Source organism: Lathyrus oleraceus, chromosome 3 (genome assembly GCF_024323335.1).
Source record: "Lathyrus oleraceus cultivar Zhongwan6 chromosome 3, CAAS_Psat_ZW6_1.0, whole genome shotgun sequence".
In the NCBI taxonomy this organism is placed as follows: Eukaryota; Viridiplantae; Streptophyta; class Magnoliopsida; order Fabales; family Fabaceae; genus Lathyrus; species Lathyrus oleraceus.
In genome coordinates this window covers 432,164,098-432,178,994 of record NC_066581.1, presented here as the reverse complement: position 1 = coordinate 432,178,994, position 14,897 = coordinate 432,164,098, and positions in this window count along the sequence as shown.

Sequence of the window (14,897 nt, the reverse complement as noted above, 5' to 3'; positions counted from 1 at the left end):
CGATTTCGACAATAAAACATAAAAAAGGCCGCGATGGTGACGGACAGCATGGAGAATTTTCTGCGGTTTTCATCATTGGTGGACTTCCGGACCTCCGATTTCGATTTCGTAAAAAGCCACATGTTCAGAAAATTATAACTCATCAATACTCTAAATATATAACATTAATTTGCAGTTTTAACACAATTAATCACCACAATCGAGCATACTCATCAAAACCTAACAATTCCAAACAACCATACAAAATTAAGGATTTTAAACTAAACATACATCTACCCATTGACCAAATCATACTAATCCATAATAATAAGGATTCCCCCCTTACCTCTTTAATTTTTGGAAACCCTAGCTCCTCTCTTGTTCTTTCCTTCTTATCCTCACTTTTCCTCTTCTCTTTCTCTATTGTTGTCAAATGATCAAATGAATCCTAATTCTCACTCTCTTCCCTTTATATACTAGTATTCTATTTGGGCTTAAAGCATAAGAACTCTAATTTAGTTAATATGCCCAATAAGGCTTAATATGTAAATATCTCTAATTAGTTCAATTAAATTAAACTAACCCCAGATACACACTAAGTTAATTAATACAATTACTTAATTATATCTCATATCAACTAAATAATTAATTAACACACCAAAATTAATTAATATAATCAATTTTTATACTACCTAACAATCAATTAATTAATTAACACTCCACATAATTAAAATAAAATATAATAATAATAGTATAATAAATACTAAAACTGGGTTGTTACACTTCGCGCTTCTGAACTCATTAACAGAGACAATACTGAGATCTTGGAGGGAGTTTAGAGCAACTGCTCCACCATATTGAATTCGCTCTTCTTGATTCATCTGAGCACCTCATCATCGTCGTTAGGCTTCAAGCTGCTGGATTCACCAAGATGACAACTTAGAGCACTAACGGACTCTACCACTGGTTCATGAACTTTCTTATTGACAGATAAATCTTCCACATTCTTCGGGAACACCGTCCCAAACACACGACCACTGTGGGTCACCTTCGTAACATCAGTTATGCTTACAACAGAACTAGTCGTAGGTAAAAGAACCTCTTGACCATTCTTCAACATGGTAGCATTGTACTCATATGGAATAGCCTTATCGGATGCATACGGGACTGGAAGATTTGAATCACGCCTTCATCCATCAACCGCTGGATGTCCCTCTTCACAATCATACAACCTCTGGGATTGACACTGTAGATTACACAACCATCATGGTCATGCTCCCAATTGCTGACCAAGCAAATATCCTTGTGCATCCTCATCAAGGACCTTCTATTGAAGCGCACATCATATATTTTGAATTCTCCGAGACAACCATCCACCATATTAACAAATGAATTTCCATGGGCAGGTAGTGGGTTAGCTTTGACGTTCAATGCCCGGTCCTCGAAGGACACCATTCCACTTTTTACCAACTTCTGGACTTTATATTTGAGGGGGTAGCAATTCTCAATATCGTGACCGGGGGATCCTTGATGAAAATCATAGCGAAGTTCCAGTTTGTACCACCATGGAAGTGGTTCAAGGATTTGAGGAGGATTTCTTGGTTGCAACAGGTTCTTGAGAACCAAAGACGGATATAATCCTGCGTATGTCATAGGAATAGAGTCGAAAGAGACCTTCTTCCGTTTAAAGTTTGGTTGCTGATGATTGTTGGTATTGTTGTTGTTGTAGGTGTTTGTTCGTTGTTGTGGTTGTTGTTGTTGAAGTTGTTGTTGTTGAATTGGTGTTGACTGATTGGCTGAAAATACTGGGATCACTAATGATACTTGATGATGGTGTTGACGGGGTGATTAACTTCTTCTTACACGAGGCCTCCTCTGCTTCCCCATGGAAACTGCATTAGCTTCACTCTCTTTCTTCTTGCTGAAACTATTGCCATACCCCTTGTTGGACGACGCTTCCTCCTTAGATAACCGTCCTTCTCAGACACCTTCTTCGAGCCTCATCCCCATGTTTACCATCTCGGTAAAATTACTGGGGCACTAGCAATCATCCGTTCATAATAGAATGAGTTCAGGGTCTTGAGAAAAATTTTGGTCATCTCCTTTTCTTCCAAAGGATGGGTAATCTGATCAGCAAGCTCTCTCCTTCTTTGCACATACTCCTTGAATGTCTCTTTATCCTTCTGATACAATGACCTCAACTGGTCTCTATCTAGAGCCATATCAACGTTATATTTGTACTAATTTACAAATGCTTCGCCCAAATCATTGAACGTGCGGATGCTCGCACTATCCAGTCCCATGTACCACCTCAGAGCTACACCAATGAAGCTGTCTTGAAATTAATGGATCAACAACTGATTATTATCGGTTTGAGTAGACATATTTTTGGCGTACATCACTAGATGACTGAGTGGACAGGTATTCCCCTTGTACTTATCAAAGTCAGGCACTTTGAACTTCACCGCGATCTTAACATTCGGAACCAAACAAAGCTCCGCATCACTCTTCCCGAACAGATCTTTACCCCTCAAAGTTTTCAATTCCTTACGCAACTCAAGGAATTGTCCTTCATCTCGTCCATCTTAGGTGCAAAGTGAGCAAGAATTGCACGAATGGTAGAGGTAGACACCTCTGAAATAACAGTCATCTGAGGAGGAGGACTTGCAGGCGTTGGAGAAGACTGGTTCTGAGAATCTAGGACTGACTCCATCATGGCAGTCAGATGGGCCATCTCGTCCTTCAAGTATCTGTTCTCTTTCTCTAAATGCTTCATAATATTTGAGTGATTGGCGCGGGTATGGTATCGATGAGTCAACTTGGATGAAGCACAAAAGAAACACCAATGAGACATCTGGAAAAAGAGAAACCTGCCATGCAAATGATGCATGAAATGCAATGCTTGATTGTTTTTATTTTTCAAGGAACTTACTATATTATTTGCAAATATATATATATATATATATATATATATATATATATATATATATATATATATATATATATATATATATATATATATATATATATATATATATATATATATATATATATATATTTAATAATAATTGTAACAATTACATATGACCATAAAAATCTCTTTTATTTGTATAATTGGAAGGATTACACTGAGTACAATTTCAGAAACCAAATGAAAATACAAGAGAAAAGGAGACTAGTCATCCTAAGGATTCCTATTAACAATGTCACAAGATCTGGCTTTAGGCGTGTACTTCCTTCGAATGCGACGGATATCGGTCTCAAAAGAAGTCTTCATCCGAGTCTTCTCGAGGAGAAGCTGATTAAGAATCTTCTTCCAAGCGACGAAAGGCTGAGGCATACTAGAGGAAGATGAAACCTCTAACTCTCTATGTCTCTTTGTCACTCGGTCTTCAAGTAGCTCAATAAGTGCATCTTTGTCCTTAGACTCAAGCTGCAACTCCTCATGCTTTTGGCTCAAAGCATGGAAACGTTCTTCTCACTTATCCTTCTCTCGCCTCATCTTGGCGAGCGCGTCTTCCAACTCCTCTACATCTTGGTTAGGGAGAGTTAATGGCTCAACCACAACCATAGACATAGGTCTTTCACAAGCATAAGGCATCTTCAACCCCAAAGCTCTCTTCTTCACCCAAAGAGTGTAAGCTGCCAAAGCTACACAATTGCACGGACCAAGCTCGGATCTTCCTTTCCTATGCACATTATGTCAAGCATGCACACTCTTATGCTTCAAATTTTGGGGATCTTTACCCTCTTGATAAAAAAGACCTTCTAACAAAGTGTTATTAGGTTTGACTCTCAAGAGGAACCCAAGTTGACGACGAGCCAAAGCAGGGTTATAGTTAATTCCTCCTTGTGTACCAATGAGAGCCACATTAGAGAATGCACCATAACAATCAATAATCTCCAAACTGCTCAATGAAGGATCATACCAAACTATATCATCATTAGTGAGAGTCATAAGTCTCTGAGACCATCGTAGACATTGTTTGTTCTCCACAAAAGCAGGTGTCTAAGGCAAGTGCGAAATAAACCACTTGTACAGAAGAGGAACACAACATACAATCGTTCCACCACCTTTAGAATTCGTTAGATGCAAAGAGAAGTACATATCTCCTAGCAGAGTAGGCACAAGATTCCCAATCAAGAAAATTCTAATGGCGTCAACATCAACAAAATTGTCAATGTTAGGGAACAAAGCCAACCCATAGATGAGCAACACAAAGATAGCTTCAAAAGCATCCACACTACCAGCTTGAGCAAAGGCAGTAGCTTCCTTGATGAGGAATTCAGAAGTCAACCCAAACAATCCTCCTTTCCTCACCCAATTAGCCTCTATCTAAGACTTCTTTAAGTGAAGAGCTTCATCAATAAGATGAGATCTAGGAATCTCCTCCAATCTACTAAAAGGCACTTTGTTAGAAACAAGTATTCCTAAAAGATAGGCATATTCCTCCAATGTAGGCACAAGCTGATAATCAGTAAAAGTGAAGCAACGGTAGAGAGGGTCATAAAACTGAACCAGCACACTCAAGAGTCCTTCAACCACATAAGTAGACAATATAGAAAAATTATTCCCATGACGTTGTTTGAAGTCCAAGGGATCTAATACAAAAGATGCTAGCTTCCTTAACTCTCTCAAGTAGGGACATCTAAAACTGCACTTCTTAGTGTTCCTTCGTCCGCAATCCATGGGCTGAAAATATTTGCAAATAAGATGAATGTTATGATGCGCATGAATGCATGAATGCAACAATTACAAATACGAGATCACACACAAGGCAAAAAAACAAAGGTCAAGGGATGAGTCGAGTTAATGTCAATATCAATCATCCATTTTGGTGGATTATGCTTTACACCTTATGAACACCCAAGTTCCATTGATATTGACAAGACTTGATTGGATCAACCAAGAATCGAGGGTTTGTTGTGAGTCACGAGCATGAAGTCTGGGAAAGAACCATCCCAAAGGAGTGAAGTAAGGATAAAACCTGTAGATCATGTTCTAAAAAGTTCCCAGAGTCTTAATTCCTTCTATCGGATATTATAGGTTAGGATGACTGACTCATCAACCCATAATATTCTCAAGAGAAACTCGTCAGAGTGTGGTATCACGTAACAATTGTTATCAAGTCTACACTTAAATAGTCTCCGCACTATGTACTAAATAGGCCAAGAGGGGTTAAATGTTCTACGGTCCTCAGCTTCTCGGACCCCAAACCAGAGATAGTAATGCCTAACCACAAATAACTTGTGTCACATCCCTAACTCCAAAAGGGTCTCCACTGAGTAGATGTGTCTCAAGCCAACTTATTAAGGACTACTCCACACAAGTCGAACATGACTATACCATCCTCCTATCTTAATTGCACTCAAGTTCGGGATAGAACTTATCTCACCACTCAGAGATCACCAAGCACATCAAAAAGATTATATCATACAAACAAACATATATACATCAAATATACAGTTATATACATACAAAAAGTAGGCTAAACCCACTTGAGACTACTCCCCAACAGAGTCGCCACTTAATTTCTGAAGCGGTAAATTCATGACCATGAAGCTATGGATAAGCTAGACTTCAATAAAACTAGAGTCGCCACCGCACTTTTATTGTTTCCAAAGGAAAAGGGTAAAGTAGGAACAAAACCCCAAAGATAAGAAGTTTTCAAATCAAAACTAATAAAATGTCAGAGATTACAAGTAAGGGGGTTGGTTACACAAAGGGAAGATGTTAGCACCCAAAGTGTCCTAGGTACTCCTAGGGAGCCCTTTCTTGTGTGCATATGTGTTTTTGTACAAATGATGTTTGCAATAAATAGAATGGGGGGACGAGAAAAGAGTTCATTAATTATATTTTTGTGTTTGACAAGACCTTCAGACTTGTGCCTACGTACCAATATAAAATGAGGGATTAAAACCTCGTAGTTCGTGGTACCAATTTCAAAGTGAGTCCATTGCTTTTAACAAAATTTTAAGTTTAACAAATGCATAAAAGGCCTAAAATGGTTTGTATGAGTGTTATTTCTTTTTGGCTTTTAAAAATTTAAGTGAAGTATAGTTAAGTTTATTTACAAGTTTGTTTAATAAAAGAAGCTTGAAAATACAATGGCATAAGGCCAAAGTTTTTAATTTGCAATATCGTCTAAGTTTAGAAAACAGACACAAACATAGAAGATTTTTAAAAGGAGGGAGAGATTTTAAAATTTAAGAAGTGGGGAGGATATGAATAGTTTAATCCAAAGCACAAATTTAAAAGTTGAGAGTTGAAAAGATCTGACTAATGGGCTGCAATTCAATAGACAAGAATGTCATATAGAAACCCAAATTTACCTTGGACTTTAGAATCAAGCAACAAACAATACACAAATAGCAAGTTGAAGAGCAAGGCATCAAATAAAGATATCCACATCCAAGCTTAGCAACTCCATGATCTTCTTTAAAAATTGGCCATGTATCAGATGACTTCAAAGATGGCATAAGTCATAGGTTGAAAATAACAGCTTCACAATGATCATGTTGCAGATGAACTCAAATGGATCTTCAATATTGTATCAGATGAATATTCTTTCCACAAGCACTTGGTTTTATGAAAGTTGGCATTAGCCAAGTCCTTTGCATAGGGAGTGTTGCCAAAATTATAAGTCCAATAGTCTCATATCAAACCAACAGTCCACGCAAAATATTTTTTAGGGTTTTTGTTCTTATTATGTATATTAAGGTCAAAATACCACACAAGCAAACAAATATATACAAACACAATATACAAAATATGGCCCAAGTGGGCAAAGTGAAAATGACTTTAAAGTAAACAACTTGAATAGTATGAATAATGGTAAATGAATAAAGTTAAAAAAAAAATTAAAGTGCATTAAAGGTACATGACTTGAAATTCAATGTTACAACTATTTGAGGTCTGGCAATAGAATGTTGGTGTTAATGCATGTTAGAGACATAGTATAATGGACTATGTTCATGAAACATACGACACACAAAAAGAATATGCAAAGTGGGGGACCTAATCTTATCCATACTTATGTTGATTTCGCAATTAACTAGCCTTAGGATATAAAGATATCATAGGTCCATGATATAAATGAATAAAGAAGGGGAATGAGATGAAGAAGGATGGGGAATGAATTCAACACAAATTGGTAAAAGGAGGACTTTTACCAAATTAAGATCATTCATTCATTTTGGGAGATGGAATGTACATTCCATCAATCCCCTAAATCCAATGATCTTAACCTAGCAAAGTCAAATCAACCTTGACCAAGGCCCAACAACACAAGTCAAACTCACAAAGTCAATTAAAATGGCTCTACATAATTTATTTGGCATTTCAAGAATTAAAAATAATAAAAATATCCATTAAATTAAATTATGGTTGATCAATTTCCTAAAACCTCATCAAAACACCAAAGAAATGACCATGTGATTTATCATAGGTCAAATAAGGTCAAAGGACCTTGGAGAAAATTTTTCAGAATTTTTGGAAACTTAAAAGTATTTTTAAACAATTAAAAATATTCACAAAATCATTTAAATCATGAAATTTTTTAATAATGATCCAAAAACTAATTTTAATTCAGAAAATGAAAGAGGATTTTATTTTAAATTTTTTGGTGAAACTCTCATATTTTTTGGATCAATATTAAATTTAATATGAATTAATGAAAATAAAACAAATAAAATGAAAATCAATTAATCAGAAAAAACATGGACCACTTGATCTCCCTCATTAATTGAGGTGGCATATCAAGTGGTATAAAACCTGCGTTCCATCAAACACATGAATCAGTATGCCACACAGTTGGTAATCAAAAGGAACACTCAAGATTAAAACGCAAAGGCTTGATCCTATGGCTCGGAACCTGTCCAGCACACCACCGGTCGTCTTCTCAGGCGACCTTGGTCGGACGGGTTATCTTATCACCATCACAAAGATGAAAAAGAAGGACATGATCTTAAAGAAAAAATGGCGATGATCATGAATCTGACCTCAATTCATCCTAACTCCAAGTATATTGAGAGATACATGGAATTGAAATTTGAGGTACATGAACTGAGTTGCTTCGATTTGGCCTCAAAGAAACTCAATCTTCTTGCCCATATTGGTAGGACTTCAAACAACCAAAGATTCAAGAGAATTGATGAGAATTGAGAGAGAATCGAAGTGAAGAAAAAATATGGAAAATACCTTCAATGTTGTGCAGAACTTGATCTCTCTTGCTTCAATTCTTGTTTGATCATGCTCAGGAAGCTTGCAGGAGTGGCTTAGGATTGATACAAAGCTTTGGATCCTAGAGTTTTTGAATATCTAAACAGTGAGATTCAAACTCAATTTTCAAATGAAAATTTTCAGGTTTTCCTTTCAAATATGAGGGTTTCAAGTGTGGAAGGCAAAGATGGCACGCAAGGGTTTTCAAATCTGATGCAAGGGGCTCTTATTTATAGCTCAAGCAAGTGTTATTTGCACCTTCTAACTTGTTTCCAAATTTGGCAAAATGAATGATGCATGCTTGCATGGTCGTGTACAGGCCCATGAAGCTACTCAATTAAGTCCATAATTTCATGAAATTGAGTCTAAATGTGAATTGGAATGCAAGGCAAAAGTGTGCAACTGTTTGAAGTTTGATCCTTGCTAAATGATGCAGCCGTGTTCAGACCATGCGCAGACCACTCAAACCTTGTCCAAAATAGATGAAATTGGACTCTTTCGAAAGGTTAGATCAAGAGGAACAACTCCTATGTCAAACACTTTGCCATATGTTCAATTATTCCACCTTGCCTAACTTTTTGTGTGAGCTTCAAATGAGAAAAGTGTCTTCATAAAAGTTGTAGCTCTTTCAAAAACCTTCAAAATGGTCACCAAATTGGACCTCATTTGGATTTTGGATGAATTAGTTATGGATTTTTGAAGTTGAGGAAAATCACTTGTTCAATGGTATTGGTCCAAAATGACCTATAATGTATCCTCATATCACATGCTCATAAAAGTTGATTTAGCTCTTCCTCCAAACATAAAAGTTGAGTTAGACACCTTTAATTTGATTTTGCAACTTGGAAATATTTTATCTCATAAAATTGAGCAAGTTATGGCTTTGGGAAGTTGACCTCCAAATTAGGGTTTAGACAAAATGACCTATAATCTTTCCACATAAAAAATGACATTACAAGCAAAAATAGCTCTAAACCTCAACATGAAAGTTGTTTGGAATGTCACTTAGAGTAACATTTATCTTCTAATCATTTTCATATGATGAAAATTGTAGGAGATATTGTCTAGGGGACCCCAATTTTGATCAGATAAGTTCCTCTGGTCTACCACCCTCAACCACCTTGCTAACCTGCAATTCTCTGGACTTTTTAGACTAATGGGAGATCATATATGCACAAGATAATGAAATTTGAAGTGTAGCTTGAAATATTTGATAAATTGGTGAAGAAGATTGGTGAAGAAGTTACACAATATACCCAAATGAACTAGGGTTTCCAAGGCAAACAAAATCCAAACTCATGAAGAATCTCGATTAAAATAACATGTAAAGATCATGAGGACTCATATATGATGCCTAGAGCCATTGTGGATCATTCCTTGGTTAAGCTCTTAGCAACGAGGGTCTTAAACCCTAGATGTGAACTTGATAGATCAAAGGTGATCAAGTGCCCTACCTACAAAAGAGATAGACAAATGCAAAGACATATTTTTGGTATTTTGGTTAGTAAATGATAAAATACAAAGTATGATACAATCACGTGGTGCTTGGTGATCTCTCCCAATTCAAACCCAATGAATTAGGGGTAAGCAGGATGCCAAGGTATGATCCCAATGTCAATGCATATGATGAGATATCATGAGGAATCTTAGGGTCAAAATTGGGGTCTTACACACCTGAACTCATCTTCTACTTGGTCTTGATGAAATTGTTATCTTTATCTCATGCCTAATGCTTTATTCTGAATTAATCAAGGACTATTTCATCTGATACATGAGAAGACAAAGAAGACTGCTAGATGTGGAATTTGCTTTCTTGGATGTGGCCATCTTTATTTGATGCCTTGATCTTCATGATGTCTGATATTGCTAATTTCTTGTTGAGAATTGCTTGATTTAAAGTCCAAAGGGAAATTGGGTTTTTCTATATGACATTCTTGTTTGTTGGATTGCATCCCATTGGTTAGATCTTTTCAATTCTTAACTTTTAATTTTATGCTTAGGATTAGTCTCTTCATCTCCTCCCACTGCTTAAATTTCAAAAACTCTCCCCCTTTTCAAAACTTTCTTTGCTTCTAATTTCAAAACTTAGACTTTATTTCAAAATAGAAACTTTGGCCTTATGCTAATGAATTTTTAAACTCTTTTCTTAAAACAAACTTGTAAATAAATCTAATCATATTGACTTAAAATTTAAAAAAACAAAAAAAACTAACACCCATTCAAAATTTTAGGCACTTTGTGCCTCTTTTAAACTTAAATTTTGATTAAAAGCAATCCACTCATTTGTAAATTGATACCACGAACTATGAGGTTTTGATCCCTCATTTTTATGTTGGTACGTCGGCACAAGTATGCAGGTCTTGTCAAACACAAAAATATAATTAATGTATTCTTTTCTCATCCACACACTCCTTTTATTTCAAACATCTTTTATTCCAAAACACATACACACATAAAAAAGGGCTCCCTTGGAGTACCTATGACACTTTGGGTGCTAACACCTTATGTCTGTGTAACCAACCCCCTTATCTTTAATCTCTGACATTTAATTAGTTTTGATTTGAAAACTTCTTATCTTTGGGTTTTGGTCATACTTTTCCCTTTTCCTTTTGAAACAATACGCGGTGGCGACTCTGGTTTTATTGATGTTAAGTTTATCCGTAGCTTAATGGTCATGAATTTAACTCTACAGGTAATCACAGAAGAATACATTTTACAGAATCACAAAGCTCCCCCTAAGATGTATAGTCCTATAAAGATAAACTCAGAATGAAAGAACACTTTCCTGATTTACCTTATGAAGTACCATAATGAATAATTAGTTAGAATCTTTTGTATCTTCACAAGTTGATTAATGTTGTCCAAAACACTAGTTGATAACATCGTCCTTTTGATAGACGTTCAGAAGAGCTTTCTTCATAAGGTTCTTTGAAGACCTCTATTTTGATGCTTCTCCGAAACATCTTTGAAGAATCACCATGATTCTTGATACATAAGTTTTAACAAATCATTCCGAATCTTGAGAGTTAACCCTACAAACATACTTAACAAACTTTTCTCGAAGTATTTGTTAATAGAAACATTAAAACAATATTTGGGTTTTCTTTACTTAGAAATTTAGATATCAAAATAAACTCTTAATTCCCCCCCTTTAGAAGGTTATGTTTTCTCCCCTTTTGTCATCAATCAAAATAAAAATACAAAGTAAATAAAGAGAAACAAAAATGAATTTCATTATGCCAAGCTGGTAGTGCAGAGTACATAAACAAAAGAAAAAGAAATTTAAAACAGTTAATGTAAAACAAAATTCTAGGGGTTATGAGGAGGAGGTGGAGGAGGAGGAGGAAGTCTTAAAAAATTATATGTTTTCTCCCCCTCTGGTGTTAGAGGAACATCTTCTTCTACAACCATGGGTTCTAGAGAGACCTCCTTAACTTCTGGTGCAGGAAGGCAAAATTTAGAATTCCTTAGCTTCCATAATTCCATCAAGGGCACGAACCCAGAATAAGACCTGTTTTCTGCTAGGTATACCCAATATCCTTCATCCTGGAGACTTCAGAATTCATCCAGCTTCTGTAAGCTTCCCATGTTGAATCGATAACAATAGGGTTTGCAGAAGAATGACTAACATTCATTGCTTTCTCCAAACTCTTCTTAGATTCGGAATAAAATTCCATCAAAATCTTACCAAGGTCAAGAGAGGACGGTGTTTAGGTTTTGGGATATTTAATGGTTAGGTTGATTTTGGACTCGTTAAAGTCAAGACCAAGGATAGAGGTGTTGGTGTAAGCCCTAGAGGCCAATACTTTTGGTACTTGTATCGAATTATTTAAAGGCATTTTCTTTATTATGGTTGATTAATAAAGTCCCTGGAATAGATAGTCTGTTTAATGTATTAAGTGTGACTTAATCATGAGAACACATTAAACATAAGGACACTATTCTTAAAGTAACCGTAGTCGAGCTTTAGTGTTAAGTGGGATAACATTAAAGCATTAAGACTATTATGTTTGTAGATCGATGATCACATCTCATGGATCATGGATAAAGAGTTATCAAGTCTTAAACATAGGTATGAATATTAGGAGTAATATTTATACCGGATTGACCCGCTATGAGAATACTATATAGAAAGTTATGCAAAGTGTCATAAGTTATTCTCATGGTGAAAATGGTGTATACCACTCTTCGACCTGAAACCACTATGGATCCTAGATGTAGAGTCGAGTGCTTTGTTGCTGATCCAACATTGTCCGTAACTGGATAACCATAAAGACAGTTGATGGGTACTCCACGAAGCATGCTGAGGGACACGAGTGTCCTAGATAGAATTTGCCAATCCTGCGTAACAGGATGAATGTCTATGGGCCCAATATTGAAATGGACAAGGGTGACACGGTCTATACCTTGTGTTCAATATAGACATAAGGGCAAAGGGGTAATTATACACATAATTATTATCACAGGAGGTTTTGTCAGATCACATGACATTTTCGTGACTTGGGTAGCAGTGATGTGTTGCTAGATACCGCTCACTGTTTATTATGTTAAATGCGTGACTTAATATAATTGCCAACGCCACGAAAACCTATAGGGTCACACACAAAGGATGGATTGATGAGAAATAGAGTAACTAAGTAACACCGTAAGGTACGGTGCACTTAAGTGGAAACGAAATATGGTAAGGTACCAAATACTTAAGTGGGCTTTTTAGCTTGAAGCCCACACAAGTGGTTCTATAAATAGAACCCCTTAGGTAGAAGCATTGTCACTCCACTCAGACTGAAATTCAAGTAGAGACTTGGAATTTTGTTTCCCTCTTTCTCTCACTCAAAGCCTTCATTCATAACAGCTAGCACTGCGATTGAAGGAATCCGTTCATGTGGACTGAGTAGAGACGTTGTCATCGTTCAACGTTCGTGATCCCCCCGTGGATCTGTATCAAAGGTTTTGATCATTATCAGGGATCTGCACCAAAGGTTTGAATCGCCATAAGAGGTAACGATTCTATCATTGATCATGCCCATTCGTAAGGATCACTAAATGGAGAAATTTTTAAATTCCGCTGCGCCTTGGATGGCAATTCTCCTTTAGTGGTGTCAGAGCCACTTACGAAACCATGAATCTGATAACTGGTTTTGTTCTATAATAATATGATTAAAGACAGAATGAATCAAAGGTTAAATTGAGATCGATCAAGTTACATATATGTGATATATGTAATCCTGATGCAAAATACATTATATATGATATAGTGTTCTCGTTTCGTTCATTCAAACCCTCGATGATTGTTTTCCTTTGAGCGATCAATGGTCGTTTGCTTCTTGATCCGACATTAGTATGGTGAAGCAATGACGTGTTGATCAATCATACTGAATTAACAATCGAGATGTGTTTGACGGTCTGAAATTGGTGCATCAGGGTTAGTGACGACACAAGGGTTGTGTTGTCAGAGAGTTATGCGATTGGGGTTTGACTGCACAAGAGTTGTGTGTTCTAAACACTTTTCCGAACAGTGTTAACCGGTTAACGCGTATGGTTAATCGGTTAACGAGAAACTGAATACAGCCTTCTAAACATTTTGGGAACAGTGTTAACCGGTTAACGCATATGGTTAACCGGTTAACGCAATGCGAAATAAATTTTTTGAGATTTTCAAACAGTGTTAACCGGTTAACGCATTTGGTTAACCGGTTAACACAAGGCGGAAAACAGTTTTCCAAGACATTTTCAAACAGTGTTAACCGGTTAACGCATATGGTTAACCGGTTAACGCAAGGCAGAAAATAATTTTCTAAAAGTTTTCAAACAGTGTTAACCGGTTAACGCATATGGTTAACCGGTTAACGCAAGGAAAAATTCACCCGTTCGGCTAGAAAAGGTGCTTTGAAGTATCAAGTGTTGATACGAAAAACGATATTTTCAAACAGTGTTAACCGGTTAACGCATATGGTTAATCGGTTAACGCAAGGCAGAAAAGAATTTTCTAAAAGTTTTCAAACAGTGTTAACCGGTTAATGCATATGGTTAACCGGTTAACGCAAGGAAAAATTCACCCGTTCGGCTAGAAAAGGTGCTCTGAATTATCAAGTGTTGATACGAAAAACACCCGTTCCTCGTTGTCCGGGCAGCGGACCCCCGGCTAACTCTGCGTAGTGTGATCGGTCGTCGAAATTTAATTTGATTTTAATTAATTAAAGGAATTAATAATAATAATAAAAGTGTTTATTATTGTCTTGTGGTGATCGGTTATGGCCTTAGTTTTCCTTTGTTTTATTTTGGGTTTTTTAAAATACGACCTGCGTGTCGTGCCTCTCTCTTAATCTCCCAAATGTAACTTCTTTTCTCGTCTCACTCCCTCGTATGTAAAACGAGTTTCTTTCATGTAATGTAATGATATGAAGAAAGCAAAGAAGTCAGTGCCAAAGGAGGACAACCTTGAAGATCTTGCTTGGAGAAGCTTAGATCGTTGTTAGGTTAGCTTAGGTTCTCTCATTGGCTTGGGAGAACAATTACGCTAGGGGCCATAACTGTTTCATTTTGTTTGTATGTATGTTGATGCATGTGAATGTATGTTGATGCATGTGAGAGACGGTTTATATGATAAACAAGCCGGTGAGATAAAAAAAATTGCAACTCCCTCAAATTAAATATTAAGTTTATGCTTTCCAAGTTTTAACACTCATCAAGACTAGTA